Source organism: Bos indicus, chromosome X, assembly GCF_029378745.1.
Source record: "Bos indicus isolate NIAB-ARS_2022 breed Sahiwal x Tharparkar chromosome X, NIAB-ARS_B.indTharparkar_mat_pri_1.0, whole genome shotgun sequence".
Taxonomy (NCBI): domain Eukaryota; kingdom Metazoa; phylum Chordata; class Mammalia; order Artiodactyla; family Bovidae; genus Bos; species Bos indicus.
In genome coordinates, this window is record NC_091789.1 from 70,308,138 (window position 1) to 70,335,788 (window position 27,651).

The 27,651-nt window shown below is 42.4% G+C and overlaps 1 long non-coding RNA gene across 1 annotated transcript; it reads left to right on the top strand.

Annotated features, from left to right (window-relative positions):
* Positions 1-253: 253 nt before the first annotated feature.
* On the top strand, positions 254-27,651 carry LOC139180882 (uncharacterized). The gene is made up of 4 exons (XR_011565092.1): positions 254-514; positions 16,443-17,016; positions 24,928-25,048; positions 26,008-27,651. It is a non-coding gene; the product is annotated as an uncharacterized lncRNA (long non-coding RNA).

Genomic DNA, 27,651 nt, shown 5'->3' on the forward strand with positions numbered 1-27,651 from the left:
GCAAACATTGGCCCAACAAGTGAAAAACCCTTCACCAATACAATTTCTAATCAATCTTTTAACTGCTCAAAGGAATTTGTATTTAGACAGTTTAGAACATCTCATGCCTCTCACGGTTGGGAGGCTGTGAACAATCACATGTGGCCGGAAGAACCTGTTCAGGCAGGCTAGAGGACTTCTAAAGGAGTTTGTAGGTTGAAACACTTGTCACACCCAGGAACTTTATTAACTGGAGCTGTAAGTTAACTCCTTTTCAGAGAGAGGTGGTGGGGGACAGCCCTCTGTAAAGTCAGAGGTGTAGGTGAGAGCACAAAGCAGTAAAGTAGGCAGACTCTGTTTTGTGGGTAGATGCTCGAGAATTTCCAGGGGGACTCCTGAGGCTCGATCCCGCCTTTGCGTATGCCGAACCTCCTTCCTCATGACCTTTGCCATGGGCGGAGTTCCTCACACTGGCTCCCAGCAGCTTTAGGTGTAAAGTTAGGTCATTTATTTGAAGTTTCTCTTGTTTTTTGAGGTAAGCTCTTATTGCTATCAACCTTCCCCTCAGCACTGCTTTACTGAATCGCATAAGATTTGGGTTCTCGTGTTTTAATTTTCATTTGTTTCTATGCATATTTTAATTTCTTTTTTATTTCTTCTGTAAGTTTTTAGTTATTCAGAAGCATGTTGTTTAGCTTCCATATGTTTTTATTTTTAATAGTTTTTTTTTTTCCCTGAAGTTGACATCTAATCTTAACTCATTGTGATGAGAAAAGATGGTTGAAATGATTTTGATTATTTTGAATTTACCAAGGATAGATTCATGGCAAAGGATGTGATCTATCCTGGAAAATGTTCCATGTGCACTTGAGAAAAAGGTGAATTTCGTTGTTTTGTGGAGAAATGTCCTGTAGATATAAATTAGGACTAACTGGTCCATTGTATCATTTAAACTTTGTGTTTCCTTGCTAATTTTCTGTTTGGCTGATCTATCCATAGTTGTGAGTGGCGTATTAAAGTCTTCTACTCTTATTGTGTTACTGTTAATTTCCCCTTTCCTACTTGTTGGCATTTGCCTTACACATTGAGCTTCTCCTATGTTGAGTGCATAGATATTTATAATTGTTATATCTTCTTCTTGGTTTGATCCTTTGATCATTGTTTAGTGTTCTTCTTTGTCTCTTGTCACAGCCTTTCTTTCAAAGTCTATTTTATCTGATATAAGTATTGATACTCCTGCTTTCTTTAGGTCTCCATTTGCATGACATATCTTTTTCCAAACCTTTATGTTCACTCTGTATGTGCCCCTTAGTATGAGGTGGGTCTCTTGTAGACAGCATGTGTAGGGGTCTGCTTTTGTAATGATTTTACAATACATCCTTTGTCATGTATCTACCCATTTTCCCATGCCTCTGTCCAATCATCAATCAACCTTTTTCCTTGGTGCATTTTCTGGTAAATTGCAGACATCAGTATGTCTCTCCGTAAATATTTCAGTAAGCCTGCCATTAAGTAGTGAGCTGTGCTTGTTTACAGCAATTTTCTTTGGATATAAACTTTACATAAAATGAAATATACTAATCTTTTTTTTCCCAGTCATGTTACATTGTAATTGAAGGATAATTGATTTACAATGTTGTGTTCAGTTCAGTTCAGTCACTCAGTCATGACTGACTCTTTGTGACCCCGTGAACCGTAGCATGCCAGGCCTACCTGTCCATCACCGACTGCCTGAGTTTACCAAAACCCAAGTCCATTGAGTTGGTGATGCCATCCAACCATCTCATCCTCTGTCATCCCCTTCTCCTCCTGCCCTCAATCTTTCCCAGCATCAGTGTCTTTACAAATGAGTCAGCTCTTTGCATCAGGTGAGCAAAGTGTTGGAGTTTCAGCTTGAACATCAGTCTTTCCAATGAACAACCAGGACTGATATCCCTTATGATGAACTGGGTGGATCTCCCTGCAATCCAAGGGGCTCTCAAGAATCTTCTCCAACACCACAGTTCAAAAGCATCAATTTTTCAGCACTCAGCTTTCTTTATAGTCCAACTCTCACATCTATTCATGACTACTGGAAAAATCATAGCCTTGACTAGATGGACCTTTGTTGACAAAGTGATATCTCTGCTTTTTAATATGCTGTCTATGTTGGTCATAACCTTTCTTCCAAGGAGTAAGCGTCTTTTAATTTCACGGCTGCAGTCTCCACCTGCAGTGATTTTGGAGACCCAAAAAATAAAGTCAGCCACTGTTTCTCCATCTATTTGCCATGAAGTGATGGGACTGGATGCCATGATCTTAGTTTTTGGAATGTTGCATTTTAAGCCAACTTTTCACTGTCCTCTTTCATTTTCATCAAGAGGCTCTTTAGCTCTTCTTCACTTTCTGCCATAAGGGTGGTATCATCTGCATATCTAAGGCTATTGGTATTTCCCCAGCAGTCTTGATTCCAGATTGTGCTCATTCCAGCCCATTGTTTCTCATGATGTACTCTGCATATAAGTTAAATAAACAGGGTGATAACATACAGCCTTGACATACTCCTTTCCCTCTTTGGAACCAGTCTGTTGTTCCATGTCCAGTTCTAACTGTTGCTTTTTGAACCTGCATACAAGTTTCTCAAGAGGCAGGTCAGGTGGTCTGGTATTCCCATCTCTTTCAGAATTTTCCACAGTTTATTGTGATCCACATAGTTACAGGCTTCGTCAGAGTCAATAAAGCAGAAATAGATGTTTTCTGGAACTCTCTTGCATTTTCAGTGATCCAGCAGGTGTTGGCAATTTGATCTCTGGATCCTCTGCCTTTTCTAAAACCAGCTTGAACACCTGGAAGTTCACGGTTCACGTATTGATGAAGCCTGTCTTGGAGAGTTACTTTACTAGAGTGTGAGATGAGTGCAATTATGTGGTAGTTTAAGCATTCTTTGGCATTGCCTTTCTTTGGGACTGGAATGAAAACTGACCTTTTTCAGTCCTCTGGCCACTGCTGAGTTTTCCAGATTTGCTGGCATATTGAGTGTAGTACTTTCACAGCATCCTCTTTTAGGATTTGAAATAGCTCAACTGGAATTCCATCACCTCCAGCAGCTTTGTTCATAGAGATGCTTCCTAAGGCCCACTTGATTTCAGATTCCAGGATGTCTGGCTCTAGGTGAGCGATCACACCATCATGATTATCTGGGTCATGAAGCTCTTTTTTTTTTTTTTGTACAGTTCTTCTGTGTATTCTTGCCTTCTCTTCTTAATATCTTCTGCTTCTGTTAGGTCTATCATTTCTGTCCTTTATTGACCCCATCATTGCATGAAATATTCCCTTTGTATCTCTATTTTTTTTTTTTTTTGAAGAAATCCCTAGTCTTTCCCATTCTATTGTTTTCCTCAATTTCTTTGCATTGATCTCTGAGGAAGGGTTTCTTATCTCTCCTCGCTATTCTTTGGAACTCTGCATTCAAATGGGTATATCTTTCCTTTTCTCCTTTGCTTTTAGTTTCTCTTTCTTTCACAGATATTTGTAAGGTCTCCCCAGACAGCCATTTTGCTTTTTTTGCAATTCTTTTTCTTGTGGATGGTCTTGCTCCCTGTCTCCTGAACAAAGTCACAAATCTCCATCTATCATTCATCAGGCACTCTATCAGATCTAGTCCCTTAAATCTATTTCTCATTACCCCTTATAAACCTAAGGGATTTGATTTAGGTCATACCTGAATGGTCTATTGGTTTTCCCTACTTTCTTCAATTCCAGTCTGAATTTGGCAATAAGGAGTTCATGATTTGAGTCACAGTTTGCTCTGGGTCTTTTTTTTGCTGATTGTATAGAGCTTCTCCATCTTTGGCTGCAAAGAACACAATCAATCTGATTTTGGTGTTGATCATATGGTGATGTCCATGTGTAGAGTCTTCTCTTGTGTTGTTGAAAGAGGGTGTTTTCATGACCAGTGCGTTCTCTTGGCAAAAGTCTATTAGCCATTTCCCTGCTTCATTCTGTACTCCAAGGCCAAATTTGCCTGTTACTCCAGGTGTTTCTTGACTTCCTACTGTTGCATTCCAGTCCCCATGAGAAGGACATCTATTTGGGGTGTTAGTTCTAAAAGGTCTTGTAGTACGATTCAACTTCAGCTTCTTTAGTGTTACTGGTTGGGGCATAGACTTGGATTACCATGATATTGAATGTTTTGCCCTGAAAACGAACAGAGATCATCCTGTCATTTTTGAGAATGCATCCAATTACTGCATTTCAAACTCTTTAGTTGACTATGATGGCTACTCCATTTTTTCTAAGGGATTCTTGCCCACAATAGTAGATATTATGGTCATCTGAGTTAAATTCACCCATTCCAGTTTATCTTTGTTCGCTGATTCCTAGAGTGTTGATGTTCACTCTTGCCATCTCCTGTTTGACCACTTCCAATTTACCTTGATTCATGGACCTAACATTCCAGTTTCCAATGCAATATTTTTCTTCACAGCATCGAACGTTGCTTCTATCTGCAGTCACATCCACACCTGTGGTTTTTTTTTTTTTTTTTTTGTTTGTTTGTTTGTTTGCTTGCTTGCTTTGGCTCCATCCCTTCATTCTTTCTGGAGTTATTTCTCCACTGATCTCCAGTAGTATATTGGGCACCTACCGACCTGGGGTGTTCATCTTTCAGTGTCTTATATTTTTGCCTTTTCATACTGTTCATTGGAAATAGATGGGGGAACAGTGGAAACAGTTTCAGACTTTATTTTTGGGGGCTCCAAAATCACTGCGGATGATGCTTGCAGCCATGAAATTAAAAGACGCTTACTCCTTGAAAGAAAAGTTATGACCAACCTAGATAACATATTAAACAGCAGTTGTTAGTACTTTGTCAAAAAACGTCTGTCTAGTCAAGGCTATGGTTTTTCAAGTGGTCATGTATGGATGTGAGAGTTGGACTGTGAAGAAAGCTGAATGCTGAAGAATTAATGCTTTTGAACTGTGGTGTTGGAGAAGACTCTTGAGAGTCCATTGGACTGCAAGAAGATTCAACCAGTCCATTTTAAAGGATATCAGTCCGGGATTTCTTTGGAAGGAATGATGCTAAAGCTGAAACTCCAGTACTTTGGCCACCTCATGCAAAGAGTTGACTCATTGGCAAAGACTCTGATGCTGGGAGGGATTAGGGGCAGGAGGAGAAGGGAACGACAGAGGATGAGATGGCTGGATGGCATCACCGACTGGATGGACGTGAGTTTGCGTGAACTCTGGGAGTTGGTGATGGACAGGGAGGCCTGGCGTGCTGCAGTTCATGGGGTCGCAAAGAGTCGGACACAACTGAGTGACTAAACTGACTGACTGACTGACTGACTGTTTATGGGGTTCTCAATGCAAGAATTCTGAAGTGGTTTGCCATTTCCTTTCTGCCTTATAGCAAAGTGATTCAATTATATACACATATGCATATATATATACACATTGTTTGTGTGTATGTATGTGTGTGTATATATATATATATATACACACACACACACACATTCTTTTATTTCATCTTTACTTTTTTTTTTTTTTCTTTTGGTTACACTTTTAACCATGTGGGATTAGTTCCCTGATCAGGGATTGAACATGCATGCCCTGCAGTGGAATGTGGAGTCATAACCACTAAACTGCCAAGGATGTCCCATATATATTCTTTTCCATCATGATTTATCATAGGACACTGAATATAGTTCTCTGTCCTCTACAGTAAGAACTTGTCAATTCGTTCCATATACTCTAGTTTATATCTCTTAACCCCAATCTCCTATTCCATTGCTCCCCCAATCCTCTCAGCCTTGGAAACCACAAGTCTGTTCTCTCTGTCCATGAGTGTGTTTCTGTTTCATACATGTGTTCATTTATCTTAGATTCCACATTTAAGTGATATTATTTGTTGTTTGTCTTTCTCTGTGTGCCTCACTTCACTTAGTATGGTTGTCTATCGGCCCATGCATGTTGACTCAAATGGCCTTATTGTTGTAGCTGTACAGATTCTTGTATCCTTTTAACCATACATTGGAGAAGGCAATGGCACCCCACTCCAGCACTCTTGCCTGTAAAATCCCATGGACGGAGGAGCCTGGTGGGCCACAGTCCATGGGGTCGCTAAGAGTCAGACAAGACTCAGCAATTTCACTTTCACTTTTCACTTTCCTGCATTGGAGAAGGAAATGGCAACCCACTCCAGTGTTCTTGCCTGGAGAATCCCAGGGACGGAGGAGCCTCGTGGGCTGCCATCTATGGGGTTGCACAGAGTCAGACACGACTGAAGTGACTTAGCAGCAGCAGTAGCAAAGGTATTCATCTGTGGTTATTTTCCCGGATATATTATGAAAACTTGTGTAATACACCACTCTTGGAATAGCATGTCCATTTGGAAGCTGTATTAGTATTTTCTATGTTTATGTCAGTCAGTTCAGTTCATTCGGTCAGTCGTGTCTGAGTCTTTGCGACCCCATGGACTGTAGAACACTAGGCTTCCCTATCCATCACCAACTCCTGGAGCCTGTTCAAACTCATGTCCATCGAGTGGGTGATGCCATCCAAACATCTCATCCTCTATCGTCCCCCTCACCTCCTGCCTTCAATCTTTCCCAGCATTAGGGGCTTTTCAAATGAGTCAGTTCTTCCCATCCGTTGGCCAAATTATTGGAGTTTCAGCTTCAGCATCAGTCCTTCCAATGAATATTCAGGGCTGAATTCCTTTAGGATTGACTTGTTTGATTTCCTTACAGTCCAAGGGGCTCTCCAGAGTATATGTGGATATGAATAAATATTTATTATGCTTATGCTGGCCTCTGGTGGAGAAAGAGAAGATTTCTTATGAATGTAATTTATAAAATCCAGATGTGTTCTCTCAAATGTATATGTCAGTTAAGTTTAGTCGCTCAGTGTGTCTGACTGTTTGCAACCCCATGGACTGCAGCACACCAGGCTTCCCTATCCATCACCTCTCTGGGAGCTTACTGAAACTCATGTCCATTAAGTCGGTGATGACATCCAACCATCTCATTCTCTGTCATCCACTTCACCTCCTGCCTTTACAACATCAGGGATTTTTCCAGTGAGTCAGCTCTTCATAACAGGTGGCCAAAGTATGTGGGTATGAATAATATTTACTGTACCTTTGCTGCCCTGTCGTGGAGAAATAGAAGAATGCTTATGAATTTAATGTATAAAATCCAGATGTATTCTTTCATAAGTACATGTGGGTATGAATAAATACATACTGTGATTTCTCTGCCCTCTTGTGGAGAAATAGAAGAGTGCTTATGAATGCAATTTATAAAAACCAGATGTTTTCTTTACATATTGAAAATGATACTTTACATTTTTTAAAAAAATTAATATATGCTCATAACAGAAAATGTGAAGTTACTAGGAAAAAAAAGACAGAAAAAATCACCCATGATTTCATATACCATTGGCTCAGAATTCTGAGTTCCTGGGAAAGGGAGATAAAAAGATGAGGGTGCACTAGTTCTTTCAGTATAAAATCATCTTTTCTGCTATTTGAATGCTAACATAGAACTTCATTCTGATACGTTCTGATACTTGGTTCTGATTCTTGTTTTGTATCCTTATCTTTAAGCTTGTATTTTTACAAATGCCTAGTAATTTGACCCTCTGTTTAGAGACTCTTTGATTCAAGGTGTTTTTTTTTTTGTTTGTTTTTTGTTTTTCTTTTTTTGCTTTCTTGCTATGATTTTTTTATTATTATTATTATTAATACCAAAAATTTTATTTCGGAAACTTGCCAGGTAAAAGGTTAATATAAAGAGGTTGTCTTCTTGTATATTAGCAATACAAAATTAGAAAATATTTAAAAGATGTCATTAACAGTAACATCACAAAGCATAAAACTCCTCAGGGGAAATTCTAACAAAAATATAACATCTCTATGGACTGCAAGGAGATCCAACCAGTCCATTCTGAAGGAGATCATCCCTGGGATTTCTTTGGAAGGAATGATGCTAAAGCTGAAACTCCGGTACTTTGGCCACCTTATGCGAAGAGTTGACTCATTGGAAAAGACTCTGATGCTGGGAGGGATTGGGGGAAGGAGGATAAGGGGACAACAGAGGATGAGATGGCTGAATGGCATCACTGACTCAATGGACGTGAGTCTGAGTGAACTCCGGGAGTTGGTGGTGGACAGGGAGGCCTGGCGTGCTGCGATTCATGGGGTCGCAAAGAGTTGGACACGACTGAGCTACTGAACTGAACTGAACTGATGTTGAAACTGTTGCTATGATTAAAAAATGTTGCAAGTCGTGGCTATGGAAAATAGTGCTGCGATGAACATTGCAGTACATATACCTTTTGGAAATAAGGTTTTCTCCAGGAATATGCACGAGAGAGGTGTTGCTAAGGTGATATGGTAATTCCGTTTTACTTTTAAAGGAGCTGCCATACTGTTCACCATATTGGCTGTACCAATTTACATGCCCACTGACAGTGCAAGAGGGTTCCCTTTTTTCGACACTCTCCCCATGAATTATTGTTTGTAGAATTTGTGATGATAGCTGTTCAGACTGGTGTGAAATAAGACCTCATTGTAGTTTTGATTTGCATTTCTCTAATAATTAGTGATGTTGAGCCTCTTTTCATGTGTTTTATCTTCATCTGTATGTCTTCTTTGGAGAAATGTCTATTTATATCTGCCTGTTTTCTGATTGAGGTTTTTTTTTTTTTGACACTTGGCTACATGAGCTGTTTGTATGTTTTGGAGACTAGTACCTTGATAACTAATGGGAACTACCTGTGTAGCACAGGTAACTGTCCTCAATGCTTTGTGGTGACCTAAATGCAAAGGAAATTAAAAAAAAAAAATAGGGTATATATACACACACAAACACACAGCTGATTTAATTTGCTGTACAGCAGAAAGTAACAGAACAGTGTACATACTGTGGGCTCCATTTATAGGAAGTTCTAGATGAAGCAAAAGTAATCTATACTAATGGAACTGAGAAGAGGGGTTGCATGGGGGAAGCGCAGTGTGGGCAAGGATACTAAAAATATTTCCTAGGATGCTGAGAAAAAATTCCATTGAGCATCATATATATAATCTTGGTGAAATTGCATAAATATTTCTGCAATGTAAATTCCAAACAGGATCTTGCTAAGTGGCTCAATGTAGTTATAAATTTACTAGATAATGTCAAATTATCCTTCAGAAAGTTGCATCACACTATGCTTTCACAACACTGCATGAGCACTCATTTTCCAATCCCTCATCCTCAATTTGGAGGAAACATTTGGTATCTTTCAACTTTCTCATTGAACTTTGGCAAATTGCATGGTGAAAATCGTATTCCATTATTGTTTTGGCTTGAATTTCTTTTTATTACCAATTAGTTTAAACATTTCCTCCTGCTTTTTGGTGATTTTTCTCTTTTTTTCTTTTCAGTAATTTGTATTTGTTTTTACTGTATGTTTACTTCATGGTTGTCTTCTATTGGATTTTTCATCTTCTTTTTTTATTTTGACTTTTTAACTGTGCATAAATTAGGTAAATGAGCCCTCTGTCAGCTATCTTCCAAATATTTCTCAATTCTTGTTTTTATAATTCCTTGTTTATTTACAGGAATTTTACGATGCAGTGTAAATTTTCCCTTTTTAGCTTCTGGACAAAGATAACTCAAGTTAAGAAATTTAAATAACTGAGAAAATTCCAGGAAGCTAGAGGGTGTACATTAAAAGAATTATGGGGTGCTGGGCGACTCCCTCTGAGTTCACCTGTGTGCCTTTCCACATGGACTTTTCAATAAACTATTTACTTTACACTGAAATATTGGAGAGAAAAAAGTAAATGAAGGCAGGTAGTGCCATGTTGGGCCAAGATGAAGCCAGGATGGGTGGGTCTGCACCTGGGACTCCAAACAGATGAGTTAGCCATAGGATTGTTCAGCCTTGTGAAGCCAAGAGGTACACATTGCTCGAGCTGTGATTGGAGGACTCAGGTAGCCCAAGCACGTGCTCAAAGCCAAGATCACAGGGAGGGAAGCACAAGCAGGGCGATGATGCTGCCCAGTAAGCCTGTCTCCCTTGGGCCAGAGGAAAGGGGATGCTACTTTTATTATGGAAAATGTAGTCTGTGGATATTGGGGAAAGAACTTGGTCAGTGCACGGAGTGTGAAAAAGTAAGCCAAAACCATGATTACTTTTACCACAGTACATATTCTAACCAATTTCCTCCCCATCATGTTTCAGCACATATTTTTAAAGTTGGAATTATACTTCATGTGCATTTTGGTTTTAATTGTTAATTTTTCTGTACTTTCCTGAATATTTTATTATAAAAATTTTCAAACATTCCACAAAGTTGAAAATTTTTTCTAGCTAATACATAAAGACTTCCCACCTCGATTCTACTGTAACCATTTTATGGTACTTCATTTGTCATGTAATTATCCTTTTGTCCATCCCTCTAGCCATCCATGAATCCCTCTTATTCCCTGGTGCATTTTGTGATAAATTGCAGACATCAGTATGCATCTCCATAAGTATTTTAGCAAGCCTGCCATTCAGTAGTGAGCTATGTTTGTTTACAGTAGTATTCTTTGAAATAAAAACTTTATGTACAATGAAATACACCAATCTATTTTTTCCCCAGTCTTGTTACTTTTTATTTGAAGTATAGTTGATTTACAATGTTGTGTTAATTATTGCTTTACAACAAAGTGATTCACCTATAAACATATATGTGTTATATACATTGTGTGTATATATACATACATATATATACATATTCATTTATTTAATTTTTTATGGCTACAATGTGCAGCAATAGGAATAAATGTAGAAAAAATATAATAGGTTAAAATTTTTTTTAATTAAAAGTATGAAAAAGAACAACAACAACAAAATAGAAGAAGACAGTTAAAAGGAAAAAGAAAAAGAAAACTCCACAGAACAGCAAAAGATCAACGTAGAGGCAGAGGTTTATAACAACAATAAAATGTGTGATTGAATATCCAAATATACATATATACCCATGCTGCTGCTGCTGCTGCTAAGTCATGTCGGTCGTGTCCGACTCTGTGTGACCCCATAGACGGTGGCCCACCAGGCTCCCCTCCCTGGGGTTCTCCAGGCAAGCATACTGGAGTGGGTTGCCATTTCCTTCTCCAGTGCATGAAAGTGAAAAGTGAAAGTGCGGTTGCTCAGTCGTGTCCGACTCTTCGTGACCCCATGGATTGCAGCCCACCAGGCTCCTCCGTCCATGGGATTTCCCAGGCAAGAGTACTGGAGTGGGTTGCCATTGCCTTCTCCACATATATACCCACAAGGAACATCAAAATAGTAAAACAAAAATAAGTACATTAAATTGACCCGACAAACAAAGGAAACTAAAATTATATCTACAAGAACAAAACTAACTAAAGCACAAACTGGAAAACAAAACTAGAGCAAGATTCTAGTTGGGGAATAAAGCAACTAAAACTAACATATTTTGAGAGGAAAGGAAAGAAAGAAAGAATAGATATGCACAGTTGAACAGAGGTAGATAAAGATGATTTATTTATGTTAATAATTAACTGCAAGGGGAAAAGAACAGTGAGAAAAGCAAACAAAGTAACAAATGTAGAATAATAATAATAGGTTAAAAAAATGAAAAACTAAAATTAGAGAAAGATAAAAGAAAAATAAAAGGAAAACTCCACAGAACTTCAAAAGCCCAACGTAGAAGTAGAGAAACATTTATAAAAGCAATAAAAAATTTGAGGAAAAAAAGTGCTCAAAAGCTTCAATAGATTTCATAGTGCCAATAAAATCTACAACTACAACAGGGGGTGGGGATCCAAAAGATTCTACAGAGCAAATCAAAACAGAAGAATAATATATTTTTATCTTGAGTCACTGCTGTCAGAGTCCAAATCATAGCTGAAAGTCACAGTCCACCTCACCTCCCCAGGATTCCCTCCAGTATTGTGCTGATCTCTGGACCTCCTGTGACTGCAGTTCAGGTACTAATCTGGTCCTACTTCTATGTGTTCTTTCTACAGCTATCAGAACTAGGGTGTATTCTTTTGTGGGAGTTCTCAATGACGTTTTACATATTCCATAAACAGAGTCTGCCTAGTTGATCGTGTGGATTTAATCTGCAGCTTGTACAGCTGGTAGAAAGGTTTTTGGGTCTTCTTTCTTAGCCACATTGCCCCTGGGTTTCAATTGTGGTTTTATTTCTATCTCTTCATGTAGTTTGTCCACTGGGATTTGCTCCTGAGGCTGCCCTGGAGGACTTGGGCTTGCCCCTGTGAGGGCCAGGTGTGGAGGTGGGGCAGCGGCTTGGGTCACAGGGGTTCTGGCAGCACCAGGTATTCAGGGGGGTTGGCGACTACAGCAGCAGGAAATGTAGTGCTCTAGAAGGGCACACAGTATTGGCCAATATACTTCATTATTCTTGCCTGGAAAATCTCCTACTGACAGAGAATCCTAGTAGGCCACAGTCTACAGGGTAGAAAAGAGTCACACTATTGAAGCAACTCTGCCTGTATAGACACAAGACATTATTTGCCTGTGGCAGCCCTTTCCCGGTGAGAGTTGAGCATGAAGTTGGCACAGCTGCTTGGCTTGCAGGGACCCTGGCAGCGCCAAGTGTGCAGGGACTCAGACTGCCTCCGCCACAGGAGTTATGGCCCTATCAGAGTCTTTTTCCAGCCTCTTATAGCTGGCTATCAAGAGGCCTCTTTGGCTAGTTTTTCTCCATAGCTCCACCCAATTAGAGTGGGGTCCTTATCTGTTGTCCAGTGTGTTAGGCACATAGAGGGGCCCCCTTTGCTGGGGTGCTACTCTGTAGTTCAGCTCATCAGGCACTTACAGGGGCTCCCTGGGTGGAGTACTACTCTGTAGTTCGGTGAGTCAGGTGCTTGATGGGCCAGCCTCTCTATTTTTCAGCTGCTGATGCTGGCATGTGGAAAGAGAGAGGCTATGGTGATGGCTCCATCCCCTACACATGACTCAGCAATATCACCTTGCTTCCATGGCTGCCTGGCTTACCTCCGCAGGCATTTCCCACCACAATCTCCTCCCACACATCCCCTCAATCAGTCTCTCCATAGTCAACAGCAGCCCTCACACTGGGATTGCTCCACAATCACCACCTCCAGCTCCCAGCTGTTGTGCCTTCTAGGGGACCTATATCCCTGTCTGGGGTTTGTATGGCTGCAGCGAGGCCAATGAAAATAATGTTTTATTTTCATTCCATTTAGGCTGCCACAGATCAGCTGTTTCACTCTCAGCCTTAAATGTTTCTCCTCTGATCCAGACAATTGCCCCAATGTGGTGACTGTATACCTACTTCAGTTCTCCCACCCATGGAGGGCAGGTCCAGTCCTATTAACACTACTGTTTTTCCCCTGGTTCCTTCATCCTATCAAATTTAGTGGTTCTATATATTCTTTTCTACTGGTCAGGTACTCCTGTCAGCTCACAGCTGGTGTTCTGCAAGCACTTCTGTGTCTGAAGATGTATTCCTGAGATGTCTCTAGTTAGAGGTATTACACATCTACCTACTCCTCCACCATCTTGTTCATCTCAAATTTTTGACTATTAGAAATGACTGCTATGGGCATTAATGTGCTCGTCTTTGAGAAAACTTTTTTTTTTTCATGCTTATTGGTATAAACCTAGGAATGGGATAGCTGGGTCATATGGTAACCCAAAGTTTATCCTTTTAAGAAGCATCCAAACTCTTTTCTATCTTGGCTATACCATCTTGTATTCCCATAAGCAGAGCATGAAATTTCAAATATTTTCTCCTCTTCATCACACTTGTTCTTCTCTGTTCTCTCATTAAAGCCATCCTTTTGTTGTACCCTGTGTGCTTAGCTGCCAGCTATATATCTTTTTTTAGTGAATTTCATGTTCAAATTTGTGTCCATTTTTTTTGCATTGGTGCCTTTAATATATTTTGCCAGATTCTTAAGTTTTTCATACTTCAATGTTACAGTTATTATTTTTTATTTTAATTTCCTGTTGTCTGCCCTACTATATAGCAAATCAATTGATTACATTTCATATATCAGCTGTATATCTTGCAACATTGCTTAAGTTACTTCTTAGTTTTAGTTATTCTATGGTTGCTCTAGATTTCATTGGATATTCTACATAGATGTCACTGACAAATAAGAACAGTTTAATTCTTCTACTCCAAACTGGATAACTTCTCAATCATTTCTCAATCCATGACTTCATGGACAGAAATTCAGTATAATGAGAGTGGACAACTTTTTGTTGATTCAGATCTTAGAAGTAAAGTACTCAGTGTTCTACCATAAAGTGTGGTGTTAGTTATACAGTTTATTACCTTCATCAGGTAGAAGAAGTTTTCTATTTCTAGTTTGCTAAGAGTTTTTATACAGAATGTGTTCATGTGTGCAGCTCTTTGCGAACTCATGGACTGTAAGCACAACAGGCTCCTCTGGCCTTGGAGATTTTCCAGGCAAGAATACTGGAGTGGCTTGCCATGCCCTTCTCCAGGGGATCTTCCTAACCCAGGGATGGAACCCAGGTGTCCCACATGACAGGCAGATTCTTTACCAGCTGAGCCACAAGGGAGGCCAAGTGGAGCAAGGGCAAGTGCAGTCTCACAGCTTGAAGACAGGGGTTTCAGACAGGAAACTAAAAAACTGAGAAGAGCTCCATGAACACTGAGAAAAGCAGGTGTGATGGGAAAGTTTTCTGGTAGGTGGCCCACAACAAAATGGACTTCAGGGTGCTTTCAGACCACCTTGTAGGACGAAAGTGGAATGATTCTCATTTCCACAGACACTTCAATACAGCCTGGTTATGATGAAGGGATTGTAGGCAAGATATTAAAAACTAGTTAATGGTGAAAGGTGAGAGAACAGAATGAAAGTCTGAATACTGTGGCTGCGTGGCAAAGTTTGGAGGCGACATACTTGCTCTGCAATGTGACCCATCAGAGGTGACATAGAGAGGTGAGGATGGCAGGTGAGTTTGGAGAGCTCTTAAGGGCATTACAAATGCCTCGTTTCTCCCACGAAATTATCAGAGTTGCTCCCCATCTCCCGTACAGGTGTCAGGATGGGGCTTTGTGATATCAAGGCTCACCCAGGGCCACTATTGGCTGGGGAAGTGACTTGCTGACCTCATGAAGCATAACGGTGTGCCCCCCTGGGATGGGTATATATAGGGGTGCTCAGGGGCTCTAGAGCAGACCACTGGGAGTCTTCAAAATGACTAAGATGACTGAGAAGCCACAAGGCTCTAGAGTTGTTTTGGAACAGCCAGCTCTAGATACCCAGGAGGAAAAGATGAAGACCTCCTATCAACTGAGGTCCAAAACAAGTCAAGGTGAGCTGAACTCTCCCATGGTCCTCTTGCCCACTGATACCACCTCATATACCCCCTGCTCTGTCCTTGCCTGGCACATAGCCCTTTCCTCTGCCCACACCCCTTTTCCTTACGCCATCACTCCCATCCGTCTTCACCCTCTTCCCCAAACCAATGCCCTTCTGTGCTCCCTCTCTTGTTTTCCCCAGATGGCCAGGGTAACCGTGAGGGTGAATAAGCACATCTAAGCAAATTTGACCAAGGAAGCTTCTCAGGACAGTCCCACCTAAAGAAACTGAAGAAATTCTGAGGCACAAAGTTCTGTAGTTAGTGTTCCAAGGTGAATGAAGAGCTCAATCACCTTCACTGCCCTCTGAGGTCTCAGTCCCCACTCCCCCCTCTCCAGCACCTGCAGCCCCTGCTCTCTGACCCACTCAAGGCACTCTCAGGTATCCTACAGACTCGGTCTTATGGTGAGGTGACCACAGGTCGTCTGCAGCTGAAGGAGGCTAGACAGTAGGAGGAAACACCACACCGCCAACCCCTGCCCCCTCAAAGCACAAGTCTAGTGCTCTGAAGTCTCCCAGACCCCCAGAGCTGGCTGCCTCAGTTGCCAAACCTATCAGATCAGGGGTTAGGGTACCTGCTGCATCTTCTCAGGGCTTATGGGAGCCTAGTGTGCATCAGCTGAGACTGGGAGAGCTTGGGTGCACGAGACACGGAGTGGACTAGCCCTGCCCTCACCTGTGGCATCCTGCCCATACGCCCCACCCCCGGCCCTCACCAGTAGTTGCAGCTGTCGAGCCTAGCCAGCTGGGCGCCCGGACGGTGCCGCTCCCCAGTCAGCAGGTCCAGGCAGCTGCAGTGACCCGGCTGCACGCAGACGGAGCCATCGGCACTCAGCACCTGGCCTGGGAGGGCAGTAACAGCCGGGCTAGCAGCGCCAAACGCAGTGCTGGAGGACAAGGAAGGGAGGGCCCTGGGTCAGTGGAATGCGGGGTCCAAGGGGACTGCTGTGGGATGGAGGAGGGGCGCCTGGGAGCCACGATGAAGTAAAGAAGGAGACTGCGGGGGGCAGAGGAGGGGAAGTGCGATGCTCCAGTTCATAGCTGTCTTTTCTAAACACAGTTTATGCCGAGCTTTCACTGGAGTTTTTTCTCCAGGGGAGTGGGGAAGAGACAGCCTGCGAGGAGCTTCCCTGTACCGCGTATCCGCCAGACGATGGGCCCCGTGGAGAGTTGAGTGAGGATCAACACAGATCTCCTAAGACGGAGGGGGCCAGGGACCGGAAAGCTGGCGGGAGTGGTGGGCGTTTGGGAAGGTGCCGGAGCTCAATGTGAGAGGCCGGGACCGGGCACCGGGTCCTGTTCCTCCCGCCTCCGTGTGGAGCCTCCCGCCCTCGGACAGGCCCAAGCAGAGCTTCTCAAAGCGCCATCCCTTCGCCCTAGCTGTTTGCTCCAGCATCTTTTCACTCGGGACCGCTTCCTCGCCACTGCGCAGGCGCCACTGGACCGCGCACCCCTGCAGGCGGCTGGCCTGCGTCCCCTCTCCATGGTCCTGGACTGGCCCCAAGCCCCGACACACGCATGCGCACTCGTGCGCGCACAGGGTCAAGGTCAGCTCACCAACGCGCCCCACGCGGGGGGGTTTCGGATGATCCACCAAGAGGACGGCCCTTTTCCTGTGTGTTCCTGCTGTTTCTATCATAAAACTTGTCAACCGAGAAACGGATATGAGGTAAGGACGACAAGGGCTGCTACATGAGGCTCACTCCCACTGCTTTCGAGAACCAGGAGCCAGGCCAGCTGGGTGCTGACCCCTATCCTTCCCCCCAACCGCGGACGGCCCCAGGTCACAGGGGCCACACCCTGCCGTCCAGCAACGTCACCGTGAGGAGCCCAGACTCACCACAAGGTCATTGCAGGAGCAAGGGCAGGGAGGACCACAGGCACTGTACTTGGCTCCTTCAATGGCGGTGCAGTTGGTCACTGCACGGGGGAGGGCGCTGGGTGGGTAACAGGTGTGCAGGTCACTCCCCCGCCCCACCACCTCCCCACTCGCCTTCCCAGAATGCCCCCTGCAGCTTTCCCACCTCTCTTCCTTGACCTCCATCGCCGTCCCTGGCAGGTACCTGGGCATGGCAGAGCCTGGCAGGCCGCCCCCTGGGTCCGAGGCCCTTCGCAGTAATCCCCCAGGCCCTGGGGTGGGGGCTGGTCACAAGCTCAGGTCCGGTTCCGGAGACCCTCCCCCGCCCCCCGACAGCTCTGGCTACAGCTGGACCAGGGTCCCCTAGTATCCCAGCCTCCAGCTCCCAGGGAATACAAGAGGAAGCAGTGGCGATGGGCTGGGCTTGGCTGGGCCAAGGTGACGGGCACATCTGGGTTCCATGGGATGCACGGTCACACTCCAGCAGGAGGCAGGGCTCCTCCTCTGCCTCGGGGCCTGGGCAAAGAAGGGGCGCCGAGGCCAACAGGGGCAGTGGGGCCATGCTGGATGGCACTCCGCCGGGGGGTCTGGTGCAGAAGCAGTGTCTATGGTGCCGGGCTGGGCCACAAGAGGCAGAGCACTCGCCCCATGGTGTCCAGGGTGACCCCGTGGGCTGACCTGGGTTGCACAGCAGGGAGAGGCAGTGAGGACAATGGAGGCTGAAAGGGCCCAAAGGGCAGGGGGTGGGGTACAGTGCCATGCACAGGACAGGCCAACCCCTCCCTGCTCCCACCCCTCCAGAGGGCTTTCCTCCCCGGTGCTACCCCCTACCCCTGCACACACCCACTGTGGCGGGGCTGGGGAGGCCCCATTCTCACCCTCTTCACAAGCCAAGGAGGTGCAGTTAGTGATGAGCCCAGTGACACAACCCCTGATAGAGAAACAGCAGACGATGGGGGTCCTTTTACAGGCTGAACGTGTCCCCACAAATTCATATGTTGGAACCCTACCCTGTTAGCGAGAATGCAGAATTGTTACCTTGTTTGGGGGGGTTTCTTTTCAGAAGTGATCAAGCTAAAATGGGGCCATTAGGGTGACCCAAACCCAGTGTGACTGGTGTCCTTCTACAAAGGGGAAATTGGGACACAGGTGCAGACAGAGGGGATGTGAAGACCCAGGAAGGAGATGGTTATGTGAAGCAGCTGGGAGGGATGCAGCCACGTGCCAGGGGAGGCCAGGAATTGCCCACAAACTCCGCAAGATGAGGGGGGCTAGGAACAGCCCCAGCAGACCTAGACGGGTGGCAAGAGTAAGACTGGTGAGGAGGGGGCAGGCGAGTGGCACACGCAAGCTTGGCTCCAAAGAGCTGCACACTGTGCCTGTGAGAGGGGGCGTCTCTGTGGCCCATGGAGGCCAACACCCCCTGCCCCTCATGCAGAGGAGAGACAAAGGGTCCTCGGGGTCACAGGGCCATTGCAGGGGGCGGCAGCCTCACCAATTCTCACATGGATGAAGCACAAAACTGCCTGGGTGGTGTAGGCGTCCCCCGTTGGTACAGGGGCAGTCCCTGGAGCAGACCACTGTCAGTCTTCAAAACTGCAAACAGCAGCTCCAAGTGGAGCAAAGGCAAGTGAATTCAGTGCATTCTCACAGCCTTAAGACAGGGGTTTCAGACTGGAAACTGGAAAACTGAGGAGATCTACGTGAACACTGAGAAAAGGAGGTAGGATGGAAGTTTTCTGGTTGGTGGCCCAGAATTAAATGGACTTCAAGGTGTTTTAAGACCACCTTGTACAAGGAAAGCAGACACTTAAACACAGCCTAATTATCAAGGAGGGATTTTAGGCAAAATATTACAAACTAGATAATGGTGAAAGGTGAGGGAGAACAGAATGAAAACATGAATATTGTGGCTGTGAGACCAGTTTCGGAGGAGACACACTTACCACTGCCATGTGACACATCAGTATTGAGTTAGAGAGATGAAGATGGCAGGTGAGGTTCGCGGGCTCATAAGGGGCACTCAAAATACTTCTTTTATCCCACCAAACCATCTTAATTTCTCCCCATCCTGCCCTAGAGGTGTCAGGAAGGGGCTTTGTGATGTCAAGGCTCACCCAGGGCCACCATTGGCTATGGAAGTGAATGGATGACCTTATAAAACTTAAGGGTGTGCTTCCTGGGCAGGGATGTATATAGGGGTGTTCAGGGGCCCTGGAGCAGACCACTGCAAAAACAAAATGGCAAAAGACAGCACGTGGAGGAAAGGCACATGTATTCAGTGCATTCTCACAGCCTGAAGACAGGGGTTTCAGACTGGAAACTGGAAACCTGAGGAGAGCTATGTGAACACTGAGAAGAGGTGGAATGGGAAAATTTTCTGGTAGGTGGTCCACAATTAGATGGCCTTCAAGGTGCTTTCAGATCGCCTTGTAGGAGGAAAGTGGAATGATTCTCGTTTCCACAGACACTTAAATACAGCCTAATTATCATGAAGGGATTTTAGACAAGATATTAAAATCTAGATAACGGTGAAAGGTGAGAAGGAACAGAATGAATGCCTGAATACTGTGGCTGTGAAGCCAGGTATGTAAGAGAAATACTAACCCTGCCATTTTTCAAATAGTGTGGAGTAAGAGAGATGAAGATGTAGGTGAGTTTCGTGGTCTCATAAGGAGCATAAATGAACCTTTTATCCCACCAAGCCATCTGAATTTATGGCCATCCTCCCCTAGAGGTGTCAGGATGAGGCTTTGTGATGTCAAGCCTAACCCAGGGCCACCATTGGCTGGATGATATGACTTGCTGACTTCATAATGAATAAGTGTGTTGCCCTGTGAGGAGGGTTATGTATAGGGGTGCTCAGGGGCTCTTGAGCAGACCACTGCGAGCCTTTAAAATGTCAAGAGACAGCTCCAAGTGCAGCAAGGTCAAGCTTATACAGTGCAATCTCACAGCCTGAAGACAGGGGTTTCAGTTTGGAAATGGGAAAACTGAGGAGAGAGAGCTAGGTGAACACAGAAAAGGAGATGGGATGGAAGTTTTCTGGTAGGTGGCCCAGAATTAAATGGACTTCAAGGTGCTTTAAGACCACTTTTTAAGAGGAAAGTGGAATGATCTTCATTTGCACAGGCACTTAAATAGGGCTGAATTATCAAGGAGGAATTTTAGGGAAGATATTAAAACTAGATAATGTTGAAAGGTGAGAGAGAACAGAATGAAAGCCTGAACACTGTGGCTGTGAAGCCAGATTTGTAGGTGACACACTACCCCTGACATGTGACAACATCAGTGTGAATTTAGAGAGATGACGATGGTGTCAGAATGAGGCTGTGTGATGTCAAGGCTCAGCCACGGCCACCACTGCCTGGGGAAGTGACTTGCTGACATCATAAAGCATAAGGGTTTTGCTGCCTGGGGAGGAGTCTATATAGGCATGTTCAGGGAATATGGAGCAGACCAATGTGAGTCTTCAAAATGGTAAAAGACAGCTCCAAGAGGAGCAAGGGCAAGTGTATTCAGTGCATTCTCACAGTCTGAAGACAGGGGTTTCAGACTGGAAACTAGGAAACTGAGGCAAGCTACATGAACACTGAGAAAATAAAGTGGGATGGAAGTTTTCTTGTAGGTGGCCCAGAATTAAATGTTCTTCAAGGTGCTTTAAGCCCACCTTGTCAGAGGAAAGTGGAATGGTTCTCATTTCCACAGACACTTAAGTACAGCCTAATTATCAAAACATAAATTTTGGGGGTGCCACATTCAGACAAAAGCTGTATGTGTGTATATGTGTGTGTGTAGTTGATTTCTGCTTTCACTTGTTACCTCATGAACTAAGGCTAGCCATGTACCAGTACTAGTTGTAAAACGGTACTTCTCTATGTAAGTATGTCAGCTATCCACATGCTTTAAAATCTGGTAAGTATAGCCTTCATGCTCATTATTCTTTTTCAGAAATGTCCTGCCTCTTATTACATGTTTATTTTTCCACATACGTTTTAGAATAAGCTTATTTCCCACACCAAACATATTAGTATTCTTGCTAAAATCTTATTGTAATTATAGAATAATCTGGGGACAATTGATATCTGTATAAAATATTTTCATCTTCCCCGAAGTGATATCTTTCCATTTCATTGCATTTTTCAGTAGCATTTCAGAATTTTCTTCAAATAGCTATTGCATATTTGTTCTTAAATACAATCTTAATATTTATCTGTTTGTAGCTATTATAAATGGTGTCTTCCTTTATAAATGTAATTACTTGTTATTTAGGAACACTGTTTTATATATTATTATTTTTAACCAGCCATCTAGGTCAATTCCTTTAAGATACAGCTTTCCCTGGATATCTGTGGGAGATTGGTTCTAGGACACCCCTGCCAACAAGCAGATACCGAAATCCACAGACATTCAAGTCCCTTAAATAAGTATCATATCATTTTAGTATTTGCATATAAACTACACACATCCTCCCATATACTTTAAAACATCTCTAAATTTCTTATGAACCTAATACAATGTAAAAGATATGTAAACAGTTGCCAGCATGTGTTAAATTTGCAGCTTGACTTTTGGAACTTTCTGGAGTTTTTTTTTTTTTTTTTTTTTTAATATACATTTTTAATCCAGAGTTGAATGAATCCTTGGATGTGAAACACATGGATAGGAAAGGCTAACTGTATAGAGTACTTTTCACTTGGAGTCACCAGATACACAATTGTATCATCAGGAAACAATGTTAATGTTGCCTCTATTGCTCTATGATTTGAAAATAAACTTTAAAAAACCTTGGAAAGATTTTAGATTTACAAGAAAGCAAAGATATTTTCCTTATATCAGAAAGTTCCCTAATATCAACCATATTGTTATAAACTAGAGTGGCTACATTATTTCTAAGATTTTTCCTCTAAGATTTTCTTAAATTTTACCTAATATCTTTTTTCTGTGCCAGGAACTCACCCTGGATCCCACATTCATGTAGTAGCCATGACTTTCATGTTCTTGGATGTGACAATTTCACATACTTTTCTTATTTTTTATGACCTTGATATGTGGATCACAATAAACTGTGGACAATTCTGAAAGAGATGAGAATACCAGACCACCTGACCTGCCTCTTGAGAAATCTGTATGCAGGTCAGGAAGCAACAGTTAGAACTGGACAGGGAACAACAGACTGGCTCCAAATAGGGAAAGGAGGATGTCAAGGCTGTATATTGTCACCCTGCTTATTTAACTTATATGCAGAGTACATCATGAGAAACGCTGGACTAGAAGAAACACAAAATGGAATCAAGATTGCTGGGAGAAATATCAATAACCTCAGATATGCAGATGACACCACCCTTATGGCAGAAAGTGAAGAGGAACTAAAAAGCCTCTTGATGAAAGTGAAAGTGGAGAGTGAAAAAGTTGGCTTAAAGCTCAACATTCAGAAAATGAAGATCATGGCATCTGGTCCCATCACTTCATGGGAAATAGATGGGGAAACAGTGGAAACAGTGTCAGACTATTTTTTGGGCTCCAAAATCACTGCAGATGGTGACTGCAGCCATGAAATTGAAATATGCTTACTCCTTGGAAGGAAAGTTATGACCAACCTAGATGGCATATTCAAAAGCAGAGACATTACTTTTCCAACAAATGTCCATCTAGTCAAGGCTATGGTTTTTCCTGTGGTCATGTATGGATGTGAGAGTTGGACTGTGAAGAAGGCTGAGCACCAAAGAATTGATGCTTTTGAACTGTGGTGTTGGAGAAGACTCTTGAGAGTCCCTTGGACTGCAAGGAGATCCAACCAGTCCATTCTGAAGGAGATCAGCCCTGGGATTTCTTTGGAAGGAATGATGCTAAAGCTGAAACTCCAGTACTTTGGCCACCTCATGCGAAGAGTTGACTCATTGGAAAAGACTGATGCTGGGAGGGATTGGGGGCAGGAGGAGAAGGGGATGACAGAGGATGAGATGGCTGGATGGCATCACTGACTCGATGGAGGTGAGTTTGAGTGAACTCCGGGAGTTGGTGATGGACAGGGAGCCCTGGCGTGCTGCGATTTATGGGGTCACAAAGAGTGGGACAGGACTGAGCAACTGAACTGAACTGAACTGATCAGGTATTTTATAAAATGTTTCCCAATTTGGATTTGTCTGATGATTTTCCTATTAGCTTGGGACTACGGATTTTTTGGGGGGAGGTTCCCTTGTGTCTCAGCTGGTAAAGAACCCATATGCAATGAAGGAGACCTAGGTTTGATCCCTGGGTTGGAAGATCCCCTAGAGAAGGGAAAGGCTACCCACTCCAGTATTCTGGCCTAGAGAATCCCATGGACAGTGTAGTCCATGGTGTTTTGAAGAGTTGGACACGACTGAGCAACTTTCACATTCACTGTCACTTCATGGTTTTGGGGGAAGAAGAATGCAGAGGTGGAATGTCCTTTTAATCGTGTGACATAATCAACAAGGCTTATCACTGGTAATGCTGATTTTTACCACCTGGCTGAAGTAGTGTTTGTCAGGTTATATCACTGTTAAGTTACTCCTTTTTATCCCTCTCCATATTGTTGTATTTTTTGGAAGGAAGTCACTACATGTAACTCACTCTTCAGGAACAGGGAGTTACACTCCACCTCCCTAAAAGTCGAATTATCTATGCCAACTATCTGAAATTCTTCTTCATGGGAAATTGGTCTATTGTCTCACATGTATTCAATCATTTAATTATATCAGTATGGCCCATAGATATTCATTTTATAGTTTGGGGTATAATCCCAAAAGATGACTTACTAATTTATTATATTGCTCACCTTGTTAACAGTTTTGGACATTTGAAGCTCATTCCTGTCTTCTTTGACATAACCTCGTTATTCTGGGGCTTTTTTTTTATTATTATATTTTTAGCATTTCCTTTTTGATAGAATAAGTTCCCCCAGACTCCTCTTCTATATTTCCTCCCTGAGCCCTACAATCACTAATTCCTCCAAGAAGCCTGGTTCCTTTTATTGGAAATCAGTATTGGGAACCAAGATCTGTGCTTCTTTCTTTCATTATTTGAGAGTATCACTCCTCTTAGACCCTTTCAGCTAACCAAAGAAATATAATTATGAATATTCATGTGCCATATATTAAACTGTTCAATTCATGTATGCATGTGTAACAGTATCAGGATTGTTAACCTATACTTCTATGAGAAAAAACACTACCAACTAGATTTCAGTGGTTTTATCTTTTGATTTCAGTCTTGTAAAATCTATTCATTTCCAAAGTTACTTAATTCAACGGATCTTAGTGAGGTGGTTTCATATAATTGTAATATAATTTGATTGTTTGGTCAAATTCTGCATTCCATTCTTGATGTCAAATGTTTTTTTAAATATGCATACATTGATTCTCTTTTTTTGCTGTTAAGATTCTATGGGTTTTGACAAACATGTAATACCATGTATTTACCATAACATCATACAGAATAGTTTCACTGCCCTAAAACATCCCTTATGCATGGAGAAGGAAATGGTAACACACTACAGGATTCTTGCCTGGGAAATCCCAGGGACAGAGGAGCGTGTTGGGCTACAGTCCATGGGGTCTTAAGGACTCAGACACAACTTAGCAACTGACCACAGTTATTTATAGAAAGAGTGTAGTCCGCACAAAACATATACGTGGCTCCTAGTTTCTGACCTCTGCTTTAATATCTTTCTTTCTCACTTGGCTCTCTGCTCCACAGGGACACATGCCCAGGGCTCTGTTCTGCTCAGCCCAGCATCTGGATTCAACAAATGGAATAATGAGAATAGAAGACGGATCCACCCTTCCAGTAGAACATCAGGTTCAGAAAGAATACACTGGTAAGGAGATGGCATTTTGTCACTCCCAAACTCTTTTTCACTTGCTCGCTGAAAATGTCCCCATTTACCTTTAAGCCCTACTTCCAGTTGGCCCTACAAACCTCCTTTCACAATGGCCACATGGGCCCTTTATGACATCACCAAGGGCCCAGCCCTTCCTGGTCCTCAGTCTCCAGGTGCCAGGGCAGACCAGTACACCAGGAGCCATTTCCTCTTGGCTCAGGGGAGCTCCAGGGTAGGGTCCTCTGCAGAGGACACGTTCTAATTTGGCAGAATCTATCAGAGCATGCCCAAGACTGGTTTGAGTTGCTCTGGCTTTTTTTTTTCATTGTCCTGATATATGTGACAGTGTAGTTGGCAGGAGAAAGTGGCGAGAGTAATCTGCAGACTCCTCCTGCCCGTTAGGGTGGTTCATTTGGCTCTCTGGGAAAGAAAAAGAAAAAAAGCTTCCCCAGAAAAAGACTATATGTTTGATACATTAATCCTGCTTGAGATGGACCTTGTGAAATGTGTGTCCAGGGTGTGGAGTCTGAAACTACTAACTGGTCCTAACCTCAACTCTGCCAATGTCGAGGTTCCTGCAGACGCACAGAATAACATTACAGTATATGAGCTCTGGGGCAATGACTCCAGTTTGAGTGGATTTGTGTGTCATTGTAGAAGAGGAATTGTTGAAGGTTGACATACTGTATCCAGACTAGTAGAACTATTGTGATGCAAAAGAAAAAACCTCTGATATTTTTTTTTATCTTCTCTGCAGTTTTACCTTTCCCAGAATGTTGTACAATTGGCTGCATGCAGTATATAACCTATTCAAGGCTAGCTTACTTTACTTAATAACATTCATTCAGGTTTCATCCATTTCTTTTTGTTATTTGATAGCTTGTTTCTTTTTATTCTTGAATAATATTCTGTTATGTTAATGTACCATTATTTGTTTATCCATACATCTATTAAAGGACACTTTGAAAAGACTCTGATGCTGGGAGGGATTGGAGCAGGAGGAGAGAAGGGGACGACAGAGGATGAGATGGCTGGATGGCATCACCAACTGGATGGACATGAATTTGAGTGAACTCCGGAAGTTGGTGATGGACAGGGAGACCTGGCATGCTGCAATTCATGGGATCGCAAAGAGTCGGACACGACTGAGAGACTGAACTGAACTGAACTGAACTGGTTGCTTCCAATTTGTGTGTGTGAGAGAGAGAGAGCATGAATTAAGCTGTTATAAAATCGATGTGCATGTTTTTATGTGGGCATTAGCTATCAAATCATTGGGTGAACTAACTAGGAGGGTAATTGTTAGATCATGTGGTATGACAATATTTAGCTCTGTAAGAGATTGCTTCCAAAGTGACTCTACCATTTTGTAATCCCGCTAACAACAAATGAGAGTTCCTGTTGTTCCTTATCTTTGCCGGTAAATGCTTTGTCAGATTTTTGTATTTGACCTTTCTGATAAGTGTGTAGTGGTATCTCATTGCTCTAATTTCACCAGTATACTCTAAAAGGTGATCTTATTTCCATATTTCCATTGAAACATTTCCATTGTGTTTTATTACCATCAGTTCTTTAGGTGTTTTATCTTTAATCTGAGGTTTAAATAGATCTGCTCAGCAAAACTTCTGCTGCTGTTTATACCATCAGTGCTTACTTTGCTTAATTAGTTCTCCCATAATATTTTCATGAAGGACTCATAACTTGAAATCATGTAGATTGGAAAAAAAATATTTTAATTGAGCAACACTGACATTTTCTTTTCCTGAGTATTGCTTTGTCCACTATTGTTTAGTGGCTCTACACAAGTTTCAGTTCAGCATGAACTTCTCCCCCTTATTTTTGGTTTGTTTTGATTATCTTATATACTTACTAGATGTGAACCAAGTAGATATTAATACCAGTTGCAGATGTAGTGGCACATTTATCATGAAGTTTTCTTACAAGCATTTACATATTTTATTAGAATCTTAACTTTATTATGTTTCTTCTTCATATTGTTTTAAAAAAAACTACATGTTCATTATTCAAGTTTTGAATAGTCTGTGCCTCTTCTCCATTGAGATTCGAATGAATCCATTTATATAATGTTAGAAAGAGAGAACAATGATAATATATGTTGGTATAGTCATTGAAGAAAATATATTTCAAAAAGAACAGTAACTAAATTATTTGCTATTTGCTAACAAAATTAATTTTCTCTCAGGATATTTTGTAATTATGAAAGTCAAAATGCTCTTGCCTGTACTCTATAAGCATGGAAGATAAATTAGCAAGCGCCTGAGTCAAACATCAATTTATAGAAAATATAATGTTCAGTTTTAACTAGTTTAACTTAAAGTCTTCATTATAGTTCAGTTATTAACATTCTTGTTTTTCCTGTCAGTAAAGAGAATGTGCCAGTTCTTTTTGGGGGAAGACTCTTTTACTCAATACTTTCCTATGCTTTTGATTTTCAAGTTAAAAGACACTTGTGTTCGAATGTCTGGTATTGTGCCTACGGAATATTTTACTAATTAATATTACCATTAGCAAAATGTACAATCTGATTATTTCCCATGCTGATTTAAAGTGACTTATAATAAAAGACATATATCAATTAA